General features: G+C 36.4%; 1 protein-coding gene and 1 pseudogene across 6 annotated transcripts in view; both read left to right on the plus strand.

The window, feature by feature from the left end:
• LOC307180186 (ubiquitin carboxyl-terminal hydrolase 10-like) overlaps window positions 1-16,990 on the plus strand; it is a 74,417-nt pseudogene extending 57,427 nt beyond the window's left edge. The window contains exon 2 of the transcript in view: window positions 14,463-16,990. The product of the transcript in view is annotated as a ubiquitin carboxyl-terminal hydrolase 10-like (transcript). The remainder of the gene's footprint in view (window positions 1-14,462) is intronic.
• DACH2 (dachshund family transcription factor 2) overlaps window positions 1-16,996 on the plus strand; it is a 634,770-nt gene that overhangs the window by 327,503 nt on the left and 290,271 nt on the right. The gene's annotated exons all lie outside the window — the stretch shown is intronic.

Genomic DNA, 16,996 nt, shown 5'->3' on the forward strand with positions numbered 1-16,996 from the left:
TGTCACCTGGTCCAGGTGGTGCTGGGGCTACTGCCAGCTTACTGGTAGGCATAACTTGGCCTAGGGTCACTGGCTTCAGGGCACTGGGGGTCCTGAAGCTGGTGTTTGCTCATTGGTGGTTGGGGCTGAATTCCATGGGTCACTGGCTGAGGGGCCCAACGTGTCCCAGAGCTGGTGCTTGACTGCTGATTGTCAGGAATGAGGTCAGGGTGGGGGTTCCATGGCTGGTGCTTGTCTGCTGGTGGGTGTGCTGGGTCCTGCCAGGGCATGCTGTATGGCTGTGGTGTTCCTGGGGCTGGTGTCTGTCCATGGGCGGGTTTTCATTGGCTTATTTTTTATTTCAGCAGAAAAGCACTTAGTTTACAACCATTAATTATGATGTTAACTGTAGAATTTTTGTGATGTTCTATATCAAGTTGAGGAAGTTCCCATCTATTTCTACCTTATTGAGAGTTTCTATCAAGAATATGTGTTAGGGCTTCCCTGGTGGCACAGTGGTTGAGAGTCCACCTGCCAATGCAGGGGACACGGGTTCGTGCCCCGGTCCGGGAAGATCCCACATGCCGCGGAGCAGCTAGGTCCGTGAGCCATGGCCACTGAGCCTGCGCGTCTGGAGACTGTGCTCCACAATGGGAGAGGCCACGACAGTGAAAGGCCCGCATACCACAAAAAAAAAAGAATATGCGTTAGATTTTGTCAAATGCTTTTTCTGAATATATTTATATAATCACATGACTTTTCTACTTTATCCTCTTGATGTGACAGATTACATTCACCAATTCTCATATGCTGAGGCAAACTTGCATACCTGCAAGAAATCTCATTTGATTATGGTGTATAACTTTTTATAAATTGTTGGACTCAATTTACTAATATTTTGTTAAGGACATTTGTGTCTAAGTTTATGAGAGATATTCATCTGTAGTTTTTGTTTCTTTTAATAAAAGAAAATATTTGGTATCAGTGTAATGCTGGCCTCAAAGAATGAGTTAGTAAGTATTCCCTCTGCATCTATTTTCTGTAAGATATTGTAAAGAATTCGTGTAATTTCTTCTTTAAATGTTTGGTTTTATTCACTAGTGTAACAATTGGGCCTTGTGCTTTCTGATTTTGAAGTTTATTAAGTATTGATTAAAATTTTTAAAAAGATATTGGCCTATTATCTATCTATTTGTTTATTGAAGTATAGTTGATGTACAAAATTATGTTAGGTTCAGGTGTAAAACATAATGTTTTGACATTTAACTACGTTACAAAATGATGACCATGATAAGTCGCGTAACCATACAAAATTATTCCAGTATTACTGACTATATTCCTTATGTTGTATATAACATCCCTGTGACTTATTTTATAACTCCAGTATGTACCTCTTAATCGCCTTCCCCTATTTCATCCAACCCTCCACTTCCCTCCCCTCTGGCAACCACCAGTCTGTTTTCTGTATTTATGAGTCTGTTCCGTTTTGTTATATTTGTTCATTTGTTTTGTGTTTTTTAGATTCCACATATGAGTGAAATACAGATTTTGTCTTTTTCTTTCTGACTTATTTCACTTAGCATAATACCCACTAGATCCACCTGTGTTGTCACTAATAGCAAGATTTCATTCTATTTTATGGCTGAGTAATATTCCATTGAGTAATATACTATATCTTCTTTATCCATTAATCTATTGATTATGTTGCTAATCATAGGTTACCTTCCATATCTAGGCTTAGGTTGCTTCCATATCTTGGCTCTTGTAAATAATGCTGCAATTAACATAATGGTACATGTATTTTTTCAAATAAGTGTTTCTGTTTTCTTTGGGTAAATACCCAGAAGTGGTATTGCTGCCTTGTAGGAAGACCTATTTTTAATTTTTTGAAGAATGTCCATACTGTTTTCCATAGTGGCTGCATGAATTTACATTCCCACTGATGGTTCACGAAGGTTCCCTTTTCTATACATCCTTGCCAACTTATTATTTGTTGTATTTTTGACAATAGCTATTCTGACAGGTGTGAAGTGATAGCTCATGGTTTTGATTTGTGTTTCTTTAATGATTAGTGATGTTGAGCATCTTTTCATGTGTCTGTTGGTCATTTGTATGTCTTCTTCAGAGAAATGTCTATTTGGGTCCTTTGCCCATTTTAAAATCCTGTTTTTTAATGTTTTTATTTTTGATATTTCGTTGTGTGTTTTCTATTTATTTTTGTTATTAACCCCATATCAAATATATCATTGGCAAATAGCTTCTCCCATTCAGTAGATTGCCTTTTCATTTAGTTGATGGTTATCTTTGCTGTGGAAAACCTTTTAAGCTTGATGTAGTCCCATTTGTTTATTTTCACTTTTTTTGCTTTCAGTAATTTGTGTCTTTCTAGGAAGTTTTCCATTTCACTTATGTTATCAAATTTGCAAACATAGTAATTTTCAATATTTCTTTATTAGTTTTTAATGTTTATAGGATCAGTAATAATGGCCCCTCTTTCATTTATGATATTAGTAATTTAATTATCTCATTTTTTTCTTAGTTAGGCAGGTTAGAAGTTTCATAAATTTAATAGACCTTTTCCAATAATCGGGTTTTGGTTTCATTGATTTTCTGTTTTCAATTTCACTGATTTTTGCTGTAATTTTATTATTACTTTTATTCTGCTTTCTTTGGATTTAATTTGATTTTCCTTTTTTTAGTTTCCTAAGATGAAAGCTTGAATAATTCATTTTATGTCTTTCTCTTTTGTAATTACTAATACAATTTCATAGATTTCCCTCTAAGTCCTGCAGTCATCACACTTCACAGATTTTGATAAATTGTATTTTCATTTTCATTCAGTTCAAAATACTTTAAATTTATCTTGAAATTCTTTTTGATCCACGTGTTATGTAAAAGTATGCTATTTAATGTCTATATGTGGCTGCTTTCCAAGTATCTTTCTATTATAATTTCTAGTGTATTTTCATTGGGATCTGAGAGCATACTTTGTATGATTTTTAGTCCTTTAAATTTGTAACAGCATGTTTTATGGACCAGAATGTGGTCAGTCTTGGAGAATGTTCAAAGTAATTTGAGAAGAATGTGTATTCTTCTGTTGTTGAATGAAGAATTTGTAAATGTAAACTAGATCTAGTTGATTGATGGTGCTATTCAGTTCAACTCTGTCCTTACTGATTTTCTGCCTGCTGGATCTGTCAATTACTGATAGATGGGTGTTGAAATCTCCAACTATAAGAATGGATTAGTTTTTTTCTACTTGAAGTTCTATTAGCTTTTGTGTCATGTATGTTGATGCTTTGTTTTTAGACACATTCACCTTAAGAATTAAGACTTTCATGGAGAATTGACCCCTTTATCATCATGCAGTGCCTTCTTTATTCCTAAGAATTTTCCTTGCTCTGAAGTCTGTTTTGTCTGAAATTAAGAAAACTTTGGCTTTCTTTTGATTGGTATTAGCGTGATATGTCTTTTTCCATCCCTTTATATTAAAGCTATATGTGTCTTTAAATTTAAAGTTGGTTTCTTATGAATAACATATAATTAGGTGTTTTTAATACACTCTGATAGTCTCTGCCTTTTAATTGGTATATTTAGACCATTGACATTTAAAGTGATTATTGATATAGTGAGATTAATACCTATTGTATTTGTAGCTTTTTTCTTTTTTGGTAGCTTTTTTCTATTCACTGTCCTTGTTTTTTGTGTCTGCTTTTGATTCCTACTCTTTTTCTGCCCTGATTTTAACTGAGCATTGTACATGAATCCATTTTATCTTCTTTTTTAGCATTCCAATTATATTCTTATTTTGCTATTTTTTGTGGTTGCCCTAGAGTTTACAATATACATTTATGACTAATCCAAGTCCATTCTCAAATAATACTACATCCAAAATTTTACAGTTAGTGCAATTACCTTATAACAGAATATTCCCAATTCCTCTCTTCTCTCCCTTACAATATTGCCATCATTCATTTTTGCCTATCCGTATGTTATAAGTTGCCAAGTGCATCATTGGTATTACTATTTTGAACATACTGCTAACTGCTAAATCAATTAAAAATGAAGAAAATAAAAGATTTCATTTTACCTTCATTTATTCCTTGTCTAATGCTCTTCCTTTCTTTATATAGTTCCAGATTTTAGATATATACCATTCTCCTTCTTTCTGAAGAACTTCTTTTAACATTTTCTGCATGGCTAGTCTACTAGTAAAAAATCCCCTCAATTTTTGTTTGTCTAACAAATCTTTATTTCTCCTTTACTTTTGAAGGATAATGCCATGGAGTAAAGAATTATTGGTTGGTGTTTTTCTTTTCTTTCAACACTTTAAAAATTACACTTCACTGTCTTCTTGCTTGCTGGTTTTTGGAGAAAAAGCCTATATAACTCTTGTCCTTGCTCCTCTATAAGTATGGTTTTATCCACCTACTTCTTTAATTTATGATTTTCTATTTGTTTTTGATTTTCTCTAGTTTGAATAAGATATGCCTAGTTATAGTTATACATACAGTTGACCCTTGAACAGCGTGGGGGTTATGGGTATGACTCCCCACACATAGTTGAAAATATGGATAAAACTTTATAGTCAGCTTTCTGTATCCCTGTTTCTGCATCAATGGATTCAACCAACAGATCATGTAGTACTGCAGTATTTATTGAAAAAAGTCCACATATAAGTGTACCTGTGCAGTTCAAACCCATGTTCTTCAAAGGTCAACTCTGTGTGTGTGTGTGTATACACACACACACACACACACACACACACACACACACACACACATATATATATATATATATATATATATATATATATAGTACTTCTTGTTTTCTGAGCTCCCTGGATCTATAATTTGGTGTCTACAATAATAATTTCATTATTACTTTAAATATGTCTTCTCTCTCTGTCTTTCTTTCTTCTCTTTCTGATATTTCCATGAAACATATGTTACAACACTTGTAGTTTTCCCACAGTTCTTTGATATTTTGTTCCATCTTCTTCATTCTTTTTTCTCTTTGATTTTAAGTTTTCAAAGTCCATATTGACCTTTCTTCATGTTCACTTATTCTTTCTTGTTTGTTTCCAGTCTATAGATGATCATATCAAAGGCATACATCATTTTGTTACAGTTTTTAAAAACTTTCTAGCATTTCATTTTGCATGTTTCTTGAGTTCCCATCTCTTTGCCAACATCAGTTCACCTTTTGTTGCATGTTGTCTACTTTGTCTATTAGTATCCTTAGCATATGAATCATGGTTATTTTTATTTTATTTTATTTTATTTTTTTTATACTTCTGAGTTTTTATTTCCAAATATATGACTATTTTTTATAATTAAAAAAATGCCATCCAAAGTCTTCTGTTTGTGATTTCAGAAGGTACACGTGGGAGGGACACAATAAAACGTTTAAAAGTTGCTTGGTTTCAGATTAAATACTGTTGATTAATTTTTTTTTTTTTTTATTAACATCTTTATTGGGGTATAATTACTTTACAATGGTGTGTTAGTTTCTGCTTTATAACAAAGTGAATCAGTTATACATATACATAAGTTCCCATATCTCTTCCCTCTTGCGTCTCCCTCCCTCCCACCATGGTTATTTTTAATTCTCAGTCTGATAATTGTTAAATCTCTGCCATATCTGAGTCTGGTTCTGATGTTTGCTCTGTCTGTTTAAACTGTTTTTTGTTTGTTTGTTTTTGGTTTTGTTTTGTCTTTTATTGTGTCTTGTGATTTTATTTTTTTCTTGTATTACGCAGGCCTCTCACTGCTGTGGCCTCTCCCATTGCAGAGCACAGGCTCCGGACATGCAGGCTCAGCAGCTATGGCTCACGGGCCCAGCCGCTCCGCATCATGTGGGATCCTCCCATACCGGGGCAGGAACCCATGTCCCCTGCATCAGCAGGCAGACTCTCAACCACTGCACCACCAGGGAAGCCCTCTTGTGATGTTTTGTTGCAAGCTGCACAAGATGTACTGGATAAAGGAATTTAGATAAATAGGCCTTTTAGTGTGAGGTTTTATTTTTATCTGGTCTGGTTGCTAGCCTGTGTTTAATGTTTGCTATCTCTGTAGGTGTAAGAAGCTAAAATTGTCTCTATTTTCCTTGTTTTTGTCTCCTGTGGACCATGGGTTTCCCTAGAGCCTACTTCTTAAATATTGTCTAGACATGGAGATCTGTCAGAGGTATCTAGAGTTAGATTTTTCCCTTCTCCAAGTCAGTTAGTTTCCAGTAAAACTCCAGTCAGTTGGGCTCTGGTAATATAGTCTCCCTGAGGTCATTTTTCATTAGAAGAACAGAATGCTCTGGGTGTATTTAAAAATGGCTACATTCCCCCTCTTCTAGCCAAAAGTACTAGGGGATTTTTCTCTGATCTTCACTATGAGGACCTGGTAGATCTCCTGGAGGTAAAACACCTAAAATTATGGGGGACCCTCTAAGACTGGCCCTCCCTGGCATTTTTAACTCTCAAGCTTGTCTACTTTGAGCCTTTGGCAATTACAGTTTAAGTTTTCTGCCTTGGTATTGGCTCTAATAGTAAAATTCTTTTTCTAGGCCTCTGTTCTAGTAAGCTGTAAGTCTGTATATTCAACATCTTTCATTATGGTTTTAACTTACATTCCCCTGATGGATACTGATACTAAACATATTTTCATGTGTTTATTGGCTATTTGTATATAATTCATTAGAGAAGGGTTGATTCAGATCCTTTTGCCTATTTTTTAATTGGGCTATTTGCCTTTTAATTAATGAGTTGTGTTTTAATTTTCAGAGTATTCATTTTTCACTTCTTTTGTTAAATTTATTCCTAAATATTGTATTTCTTTTGATATTATTGTAAATTAATAGTCATTTCAATTTCATTGTGTTATTTTTAGGTGTTTATAGAAATACAATTATTTTATATAATGATTTTGTATTCTACAACCTTGTTGATCTACTTTATTAATTCAATAGCTTTTAAAATTGAATTCCTTAAGATTTTCTATATACAATATCATGTGATACATGAGTAGAGATAGTTTTATGTCTTCCTTTCCAATCTCATAGCTTTTTATTTTATTTACTTCACTAATTCCTATAACTTGAACCTCCAGTACACTTTTCAACAGAGGTGGCAATAGCAGGCATCATTTTCTTTTTCATGATCTTAGGGGCAAAGCATTAATTATGATGTTCTGTGAGATTTTGTATATGCCCTTTATCAGGTGAAGTTCCCTTTATTCCCAGTTGTGGAGTAGTTTTTTACTAAGAAAGAGTGTTGTATTTTGTCAAATTTTTTTGCTTCTATTGATATGATAATATGGTTTGGACCCTTTATTCTATTAATATGGTATATTACATTAATTGATTTTCTATGTTAAGCCATTCTTGAATTATTCAGATAAATCTCAATTGGCCATGGTGTATATTGCTTTTTATATGTAGCTGAATTTTGTTTGCTAGTATTTCGTTGAGGATTTTTGCATGTAGATTCATAGGATAAATTGTTTTATAGTTTTCTTGTGATATCTTTGATTTTGGCATTCAATTTACTCACATTTTCTATTTCTTCTTGAGTCAATTTTGATAGTTTGTTTCTGTTTCTAGGATTTTGTCCATTGCACCTAGGCTTATAATCTTTTTTATTTCTGTAAGGTCTTTAGTAATGTCTTCTTTTTTATTTCTGATTTAAGTCAATTGAATCTTCTCTCTCTTTTTGTCGTCTATCTAACAGTTTGTCAATTTTGTTGATCTTTCAAAGAAACAACTTCTGGTTTCCTTGAGTTTATTTATTGATTTCTATTCTCTATTTCACTTATTTCCACTATAAACTTTACCATTTTCTTTCTTTTACTTGCTTTGGGTTGAGTGTTCTCTCCTTTTATTTCTGGTTTCATAAGGTAGAAGGTTGTTGTTTTGAGACTTTTTGTGTGGAAAAATACACATAACATAAAGTTTAGAAGGAGGAACTGTCCATGCTCCCTTTTATTCTCTACCTCAAAGATTCAACTTTTCTATTTTTATTTGAATTTATAATTTATATATATCTACTGCTAAGTACAAGTTAAGATTATAAAAACCAGCACACTTATCATAATACCATAAACCCAGAAGTAGAAAATTAGTGTATGAAGGCGAGAAAAAGCCTACTAAAAACTTGGGTTAATACCATTGCAGTGTTTATGCTCAATCATGGGACCTAGCCATTCTTTTCTAATTTGGTGAATTTGTGGATGTAGGGATGGGTCTACATTGGGTTAACAAAATTAATATTTTAATTAAAGCTTTTGAGGGATCCAAGTAAATGAAAATAATTTTTTAAAGGCAAAAAAATTTTACCATTTTAACCATTATAAAGTGTACAATTCAGGAACATTATGTACAGCCACAGCATTGTACAAACACTATGTTGCTCCAGAATTTTTTCATCATCTCAAAGTGATACCTTACTCATTAAGCAGTCACTTTTCATACTCCCTCTCCCAGCCCCTGGCAGCCACTATTCTGCTTTCTTTCTCTGTGGATTTGCCTGTACTGGATATTTTATGTGAAAAGAATCATACAATATGTGGCCGTTTGCATCTGGCTTCTTTCACTAGCATAATGTTTTCAAGGTTCATCTATGGTGTAGCATGTATCAATAGTTATTATTTTCTATGTCTATTATTTTCTATTTTTTATTATTTTTATTGATATACCACATTTTGTTTATCCATTTATCAGTTGATGGACATTTGGGTTATTTCCATCTTTTCACTACTGTGAATAGTGCTGTTCTGAACATTAGTGTACAGGTTTTTGCTTTAAGACCTGTTTTCAATTATGGTATAGACCTAGGAGTGGAATTCCTTGCTCAGATGGTAATTCTATGTTTAACTTTTCCAAGAACCACCAAACTTTTTTCCACAGTGATTGCACCATCTTACAATCCTACCAGCAATGTATATGTGTTCTAATTTCTCCACATCCTCCCCAATACTTACTCTTTTTTTTTCCATATGGTCATCCTCATGGGTGTGTAGTGGTACCTCTTTGTGGTTTTGAGTTGCATTTCACTAATGACTAATGACATTGAGTATCTTCATGTCCTATTTGGCTGTTAGTATATCTTTTTTGGAGAAATGTCTACTCAGCTCCTTTGCCCATTATTTGTTTGTCTGCTTTTTGGTTGTAAGAATATTTACATATTCTGGATACTAGAATCATATCAGATATATGATTTGTAAATATTTTCTCCTTTTCAGTGGGTTGTCTTTCCACTCTTTTGATAGTGTTTGATACACAAAAATGTTTAACTTAGTAAATTCCAATTTATGTAGATTTTCCTTTTGTTCCTTGTGCTTTCAGTGTCATATCTATGAAACTGTTGGCAAATCCAAGATCATCAAGGTTTACCTTTATAATTTCTTCTAAAAGTTTTAGAGTTAGCTCCTGTTGTACTAGCATCATTTGTTGAGCATACTATTCTTTCCCCACTGAATGGTCTCTTCACCCTTGTGATCATAGATGTGGGGGTTATTTCTGGATTGTCAATTCTATTCCATTGATCTAGGTATTTATTCTTAAGGAAGTACCACACTGTCTTGATTACTACAATGCTGTAGTAAGTTTTGAAATTGGTAAGTTTGAGTTCTTCAACTTTGTTATTGTTTTCAAGATTGTTTTTTTCTATTTGGAGCCCTTTGCAATTCCATATGAATTTTAGGATTGTATTTTCCATTTCTGCAGGAAAAAAAAAGAGCTGTTGTCATATTGATAGGGGTTGCATTGAATCTATAGATTGCTTTGGGGTGTATTGCCATCTTAACAATATTAAGTCTTCTAATCCATGAACATGGAGTGTATTTCCATCTTCATATTTAATATAGTCATTTACATCTACAAATTTCCCTTTAAGTACTTTTTTAGCTACATTCAATAAGTTTTGGTATGTTGTGTCTTCATTTCATTCATCTCAAACGACTTTCTAATTTCCCTTGTGATCTTGTGTTTCAACCATTGGTAACTGAGGAACATGTTTTTTAGTTACCTCATATTTGTGAATTCCCCAAACATCTTCATTTTATTTATTTATTTAATTAATTTATTTAAAAATTTCCTTCTTTCTTTCTTTCCTCCTTCCTTCCTTCCTTCCTTCCTTCCTTCTTTCCTTCCTTCCTTCCTTTCTTTCTTTCTTTCTTTCTTTCTTTCTTTCTTTCTTTCTTTCTTTCTTTCTTTCTTTCTTTCTTTCTTTCTTTCTGGCTGTGTTGGGTTTTCGTTGCTGGGCACGGGCTTTCTCTAGCTGCAGCAAGTGGGGGCTACTCTACGTTGCAGTGCAGGGGCTTCTTACTGTGGTGGCTTCTCTTGTTGTGGAGCATGGGCTCTAGGTGCGTGGGCTTCAGTAGTTGTAGCACACGGGCCCAGTAGTTGTGACACATGGGCTTTGTTGCTCCGTGGCATGTGGGATCTTCCCAGACCAGGGCTCGAACCTATGTCCCCTGCATTGGCAGGCAGGTTCTTAACCACTGCACCACCAGGGAAGTCCCCTTCATTTTATTTATTTCTAATTTAATTCTACTGTGTTCAGAAAATAAAACTTGCATGTTTTCAATTCTTTTAAATTTACTGATGTTTGTTTTACTGCCTAGCATATGGTCTATCCTGTAGAATGTTCTATGTACTTCAGGAGAATGTTTTCTGCTGGTTTTGGGTGTAGTATTCTATAGATGTCATTTAGGTCTACTTGCTTTGTAGTATTGTTCAAATTTTGTATTTCCTTGTTGACCTACTACCTAGTTGTTCTATCTGTTATTGTAAGTGGATTACTGAAGTCTCCAACTATGATCTGAATTATCTATTTTTACATTTATTATTTCAGGCTTTGCACTATGCATTTTGGAGCTCTGTTTGTAGGTGCACATATATCTATAATCATTACATCTTTGTGATTTATTGACCATTATTATTATAAAATGTCCCTCTCTATTACTAGTAACATTTTTAAAATGTCTATTTTATTCCTCCTCAGAGGGCACAGCCTTTAGCATAAATACAGTCACTATGGGATGACAAGGTTTTATCATGGTTCTCTTTGACTGTCACTTTCTCTGATATCTCTGTCAAGCTGTTTGCCTCTGTTGATATCTCATTCAGCCCTTAGCCCTGAGTCATAACCAGCTCATTTTTCTCTTATTTTTGACAATGCATTGGGGGTATAAATACTACATATAGTCTGACCCAATTATATTCTGGCTACTTTGCAGGGGTTGATTTTATAAGCTATTCTTTGAGGTTTGTTCTGACCCCAGGAGGGATCTTCTTACTTGTTTCTTTCCCTGGTTTTCTCTTGTCAGCTAGCTGGCCTGTGGTTTAACTGGTTGTTCTCATGGAGTTATTAGCCTCCTCTTTATTGCTTACATCTAAAATATCCATTGTATTCAACAACACCATGAAGTTTGAACTTTCCAAAACTCTACCAAATAAAGTCAGTTCCCTTGGGAAGAGCTTCTTAGTTTTCTGTTATTATGGCCCACCTCTGTCTCTCCAGTTAACAATTGTGCACCATTTCTCTGGATTTGGGTACAGGGAGGAGCTTACTTCTCTCAGAATGACACCCCTGCTTCACATGGCAGTAACTTCTGTTCTTCTTCGCTTGCCTTTCCCAAGATAGAATCTTCGTCCTTTGAATGAGCTAGGACAAAAGTGATCTGGGCTGCACTGTTTCTGTTCTGCTGCACCTTGTTAGAGCTTCTGCCTTGTAAATTGTGGCTAGGTGGAGGAAGAGAGACCTAGAACACTCAGAATGTAATAGAGCTTTTGTAACATGGAACTGAGGAGGTTGAAAAATGTCTTGCCATCCTCAGAGATATCATAGCCCTTAACTGGGATCTGGGGGAAGAGACGACCCTGGGTTTTTGGTCACACCTGCTCATAGTGCAGCTCCTGTCCTGCTGAATTGAAGCAGAGGGGAGGGAGAGAGGGTTTCCTGACTCAAGTGTCACTGACTTTTGCTGTTCTTATTGGGATTTTATATATTTTGGGGGGGATAAATGTTTCTCCTTTTGCTGTATTTAATTGGGGCTATTTCTAACAGACTTAAAATTTTTGGTTTCAAATAATTCTTATCAATTATGTTTTTCCCCTGGGAGCAGTTCTGCAGAGCTCCTAACATCACTGTTCTAGAATTCATCTCTTATTGATTATTTCTCCCATGCAAGCTCAGTCTTTCCTTGTTCTTGTGTATCTAATAACTTTAGAATTTATTCTATATATTTTGAATATTATGTTAGATTTTAAGACTTATTTAAAGCCTATGCAGAATGTTGCCTGTGCAGAATGTTGATATTTTGTTTTATCAAGGAAACAACCTTTTTATGTTCAGGCCACAACTTCTCATCCACACTGTGTGTATTGTGCTTTCAATGTAATTGTTGTTCAAAGTCTGTGCAGTGATTTTCAAATCTATCATTTGTGTGCATTACCTAGGGCATTCTGGTGCTTGGCAGTAGTTTCATTTAGTTTATTTCTCAAAGTCTTTGGTATGCAGAATAAGATCAGATCCCCATGCACACACAGTTCAGACTTGATACCAGGATTTCATAAACTATTTTATAGGCTCAGTGTCTTGAGTACCTCTCTCTTCTTGACTTCTCCTGTGATTTCAAGTTCTTTGGGTCTCCTCTTTTCAGACCTTTGGACAGATATTTGAGACTTGGTTACTTCACCTTATTGGGCACTTCCATTCCTGTGCCTGTGTTCATTTTCTTGTGGTGGGGAGTCAGAAATAAAAAAAAAATCAATGGGCTTGGTCCCAAGTTCTTGGTACCAGATCTCCTCTGATCAGAAGGGGAACTTCCTGTACTCTTGGTTCCACACTACAGTATGAGAACTAGGACATGAGGGATTGGAGAAAGGAAAACAAAGAAACAAAAAACAAAAGAAAAAATCAAGGATTTCCAGTATCTCTGAATGGTAGGACTTCCCTTTCCTGCTCCTTAAGCCAGAGGCAGAGGGCTTCTCCTATTTCCCTCTCTGTCTGCACCAGTGCCCATTTATATGTTTCAGGCTATGTTGAGTTCAAGCTAGAAGATACTGGAGGGGAAATTGTGCAATCCTACTACCAGATCAGTAGTACTTTGAATTCTGATGTTCTTACTCTATCCTCCTGCTAATATACTATTCAGAATTCTCAAAAAGCTACATCATGCATTCTGTCTAGGTATCACTGTGTTGTGTGAGAGAGAAAGGGTGGTATGTGTTTACCTGTTTTACCTAGAAGCACCACCAACTTTGTTATAGCATCTATTTTGACCTTTCCCTGTATGGTCAGGTACACAATTTCTGTACCACTAATCACACAGGTAAATTATGGTATATGATTTTAGTAGTCCTTGCTGTACATGTAACAAAGGCCCTGAGTTTTGATGAACTTTGATTTGGATTATCCATCAATTTACTGATTTCCCCTTACAGTCCTAAGGGAAAGAGGAAATTCATACTATTATGGAGTACAATTAAACTCACAGCCTTTCCTTCACAATTTAAGACCTTGAAATTTATTTCATTTGCTTCTAGTAATATTTGCAAACTCTTAAGTTTGTAACTCAAATGTTTATTTTAGTGAATATTTTTATTTAACTTGACACCATTATTACTGCATTAGAGTAAAGCAAAAATGTGTTATTACTGTATATCTTCTATTACAGGTTTTTAATGTAATAAAGATCTGTAATGTGACTTTAATATTGTTTCAATTTTAGTGTCATAGAAAAATACTCTGAAGATGAAATAGTTCTTATTTACTTTTCACTGTAATGAATAGTATGTCAAGGGACAGCAGACATCTTTCCTTCTATTCATATAGAGGACAATATGTAGTCATCTGTGAATAGATACAGTTGGAAATTATGATTGAGGCCAATAGAAACCCAGGCATACAGACTTCCTTTCTCAATTAAAATAAAAATCCTGACTAAAAAAATTAAGAGCAGACAGTAAACTGTCCAGTTTCCGTGATTTCTGGTTGAAGATCTTCATTACAGGTTTGTTATTTTTACTGCAATATACAATGCAGATTCCTTTCATTATTGAGGATCATAATATTAAGTTCTTTCAAATGGAAAAGAGCTTATTTCCATGGGAGAGTGTGCTGCTGCTGCTGCTGTTGTTTTTGTTGTTGTTGTTTTCAGTCTCAAGGACAGAATTATACTTTTGTCTTTTGAACAAGTATTTAATATAGAGGATGCATTGAAAAAAGGGAAATGTTAACATCTAGAGACTCGGTGCTTATTTCAAAATGAATGGGTGGAATAAAATGTACCTTAGTTCTTTTGTGTCTATAAAATTATAGAACTCTACTCCCTTGTGAACATCCTTGATTTCCACTTGTCTTCCTTTAATGATTTTCCATCCTCTTCCCCCTCTTTATTTATTCCATAAACACTTATTGCATGCAAATGTTTCTTTTGTTCTATAACAATTTAGTGAGAATATATACAAATAAAAATTTGATTTAGAAGGGAAGCAGCGTGAGGAGTCAGTCGAGCACCGAGGCTCATTGAAACAGGCCTCCACGGCCCTCCGCAACCCACAGTATATTTTTGGAGATTTTAGCTCTGATGAATTCCATTAGTTCTTTGTGACTCCTTGCTCTTCCGTTGAGCATCGTCTATGTAGTGGAACAGTTCTGTCTGGTGCACAAGCTGCTGATGAACTACCTAATGGAGAAGACTATTAGAGAATTGAATTTGGTGTTAATGAAGTAACTGAACCCAGTGACACTTTGCCAAGAACTCCCAACTACATACAGTATTTCAAGCACATTGAATCCTTAGGCCCCTGAATTTATCCTTATTTGCACAGCTTTCCAAAAGATCCCTGATGACATAGATACAGAAGTGAACTGTAACTCCACCAACTACCAGTACCCAGGCTCTGCCCTTGCTCTGGATGGCAGCACTAACGTGGAGGTGGAAGTTTTAGAAAATGATGGCATCTTGGGTGGTCTTGGATAAAGGGAGCGTAAAAAGAAAACAAAAACAAAAAAAGTCCACCTGGGTAGAGTTACTTGAAAGATGGCAGCGAGTGTATACTTCCACAGAAGCCCTGGTCAATGGCCATGTCAATCCCAGAGTCCAGAACAGTGTAAGCGCAGAGGATGCAAAGTTGATGGGTGATGTGTCCTTGTCAGGGACACCCAGAACTTGTGGCAGCCCCCAGGATGCCACGGACTTCAGCAGTGATGCTGTGCCTAGTGGTTCTTTCCTAGAGCCTTCATCAGCAGGGCCAGGACTGCAGGGGCAGCATGAGGGCTGCCTGCCATGGGGCTGACATTGAAAAATCTTGCTACCACACAGAGGCTGCCATGGACAACCTTTTGAGGACAGCTGTGGCTCAGCCTTAGGTTGAGACTGATACTACTGAGAACCTTGGAGGTGCCAATGCACAAATACTTGAATCCTTGGTTGAGGGCACAGCTGCCAACAGGGTGGAGTTGCACACTGTGCAAGCTCGGACATGGACCCTGAGAAAGCTAAGAGCACCTCCCCTCCTGCAGATGCCCGGGCCTCTGTGGTAGGCCCTGCTCCCACCAGTTGGCCTGCAAAATCGTGGGCCAGTCTTTTTCAGGATTCTAAGCCCTCTTCCTCCTACCCCCTCCCCTCCCCTCTCCCTCCTTGTCTGTGGTTTCCATGGAAACTAAGTATTCCCCTCCCGCCACTTCTACCCTGGTCTCTGAAAAGCAGGCTGAAGTCAAGGAAGGGCTGATTCCAGTTTCAGAGGATCCTGTAGCCATAAAGATTGCAGAGTTACTGGAGAACGTAACCTTGATTCATAAACCAGTGTCATTGCAACCCCGCGGGCTGATCAATAAAGGAAACTGGGGCTACATTAATGCTACACTCCAGGCATTGGTTGCTTGCCCTCTGATGTATCACCTGATGAAGTTCATTCCTCTGCATTCAAAAGTGCAGAGACCTTGTATATCCACACCCATGATAGATAGCTTTGTTCGGCTAATGAATAAGTTTACTAATATGCCAGTGCCTCCAAAACCCAGACAAGCTCTTGGGGATCATGAGGGATATCCGCCCTGGAGCTGCCTTTGAACCAACGTATACTTATAGACTCCTGACAGTTATCAAGTCGAGCCTTTCTGAAAAGGGTCACCAAAAAGATGCTGAGGAGTACTTAGGCTTCATTCTAAATGGATTTTATGAGGAAATGCTGAACCTAAAGAAACTTCTCTCAGCAAATAATGAAAAACTTACTATTTCCAATGGACCCAAAAGCCACTCAGTGAACAAAGAAAAGCAGGAAGAACCAGGCAAATGAAATGAGGACTAATGCGAGCAAGTTGGCCCCTGAAATAAGACCTTGTTCATTCACCAGGCGGATTTTGTCCAGACCCCAATCACTGGCATTTTTGGTGAACACATCAGGTCTGTGGTTTACCAGCAGAGTTCAGAAGTGTCTGCCACCCTGCAGCCGTTCTTCACGTTGCAGCTGGATATCCAGTTGGACAAGATATGCACCATCCAGGATGCATTGGAAAGCTTGGTGACAAGAGAATCTGTCCAGAGTTATACCACCAAAAACAAACAAGAGGTTGAGATCAGTTGAAGAGTTACTCTGGAAAAACTCCCTCTTTTTCACGTGTTGTACCTGAAATGGTTTCTTTACGAGAAGACTGGTGGAAGTCAGAAGCTTATAAAAAATATTGGATATCCTGTAGACTTGGAAATTAATAAAGAACTGCTTTCTCCAGGGGTTAAAAAATAAGAATTTTAAATGTCACAGAGCCTATAGGCTATTTGCAGTGGTCTACCACCACAGCTGCAGCAACACTGGTGGCCACTACAACATGGATGTCTTCCAGATTGGTCTGAACGGCTGGCTGCACATCAACGACCAGATGGTCAAGGTGATTAACCAATACCAAGTGTTGAAGCCCACTACTGAGTGCACAGCCTACTTCTTGTATTACTGCCATGTGGACCTGCTGTAGCTGTCACTGTCTGTGCCCAACACTGCTTATTGAGCACCAAGTCTCACC

The sequence above is a fragment of the Stenella coeruleoalba genome (genome assembly GCF_951394435.1).
Source record: "Stenella coeruleoalba genome assembly, chromosome: X".
In the NCBI taxonomy this organism is placed as follows: domain Eukaryota; kingdom Metazoa; phylum Chordata; class Mammalia; order Artiodactyla; family Delphinidae; genus Stenella; species Stenella coeruleoalba.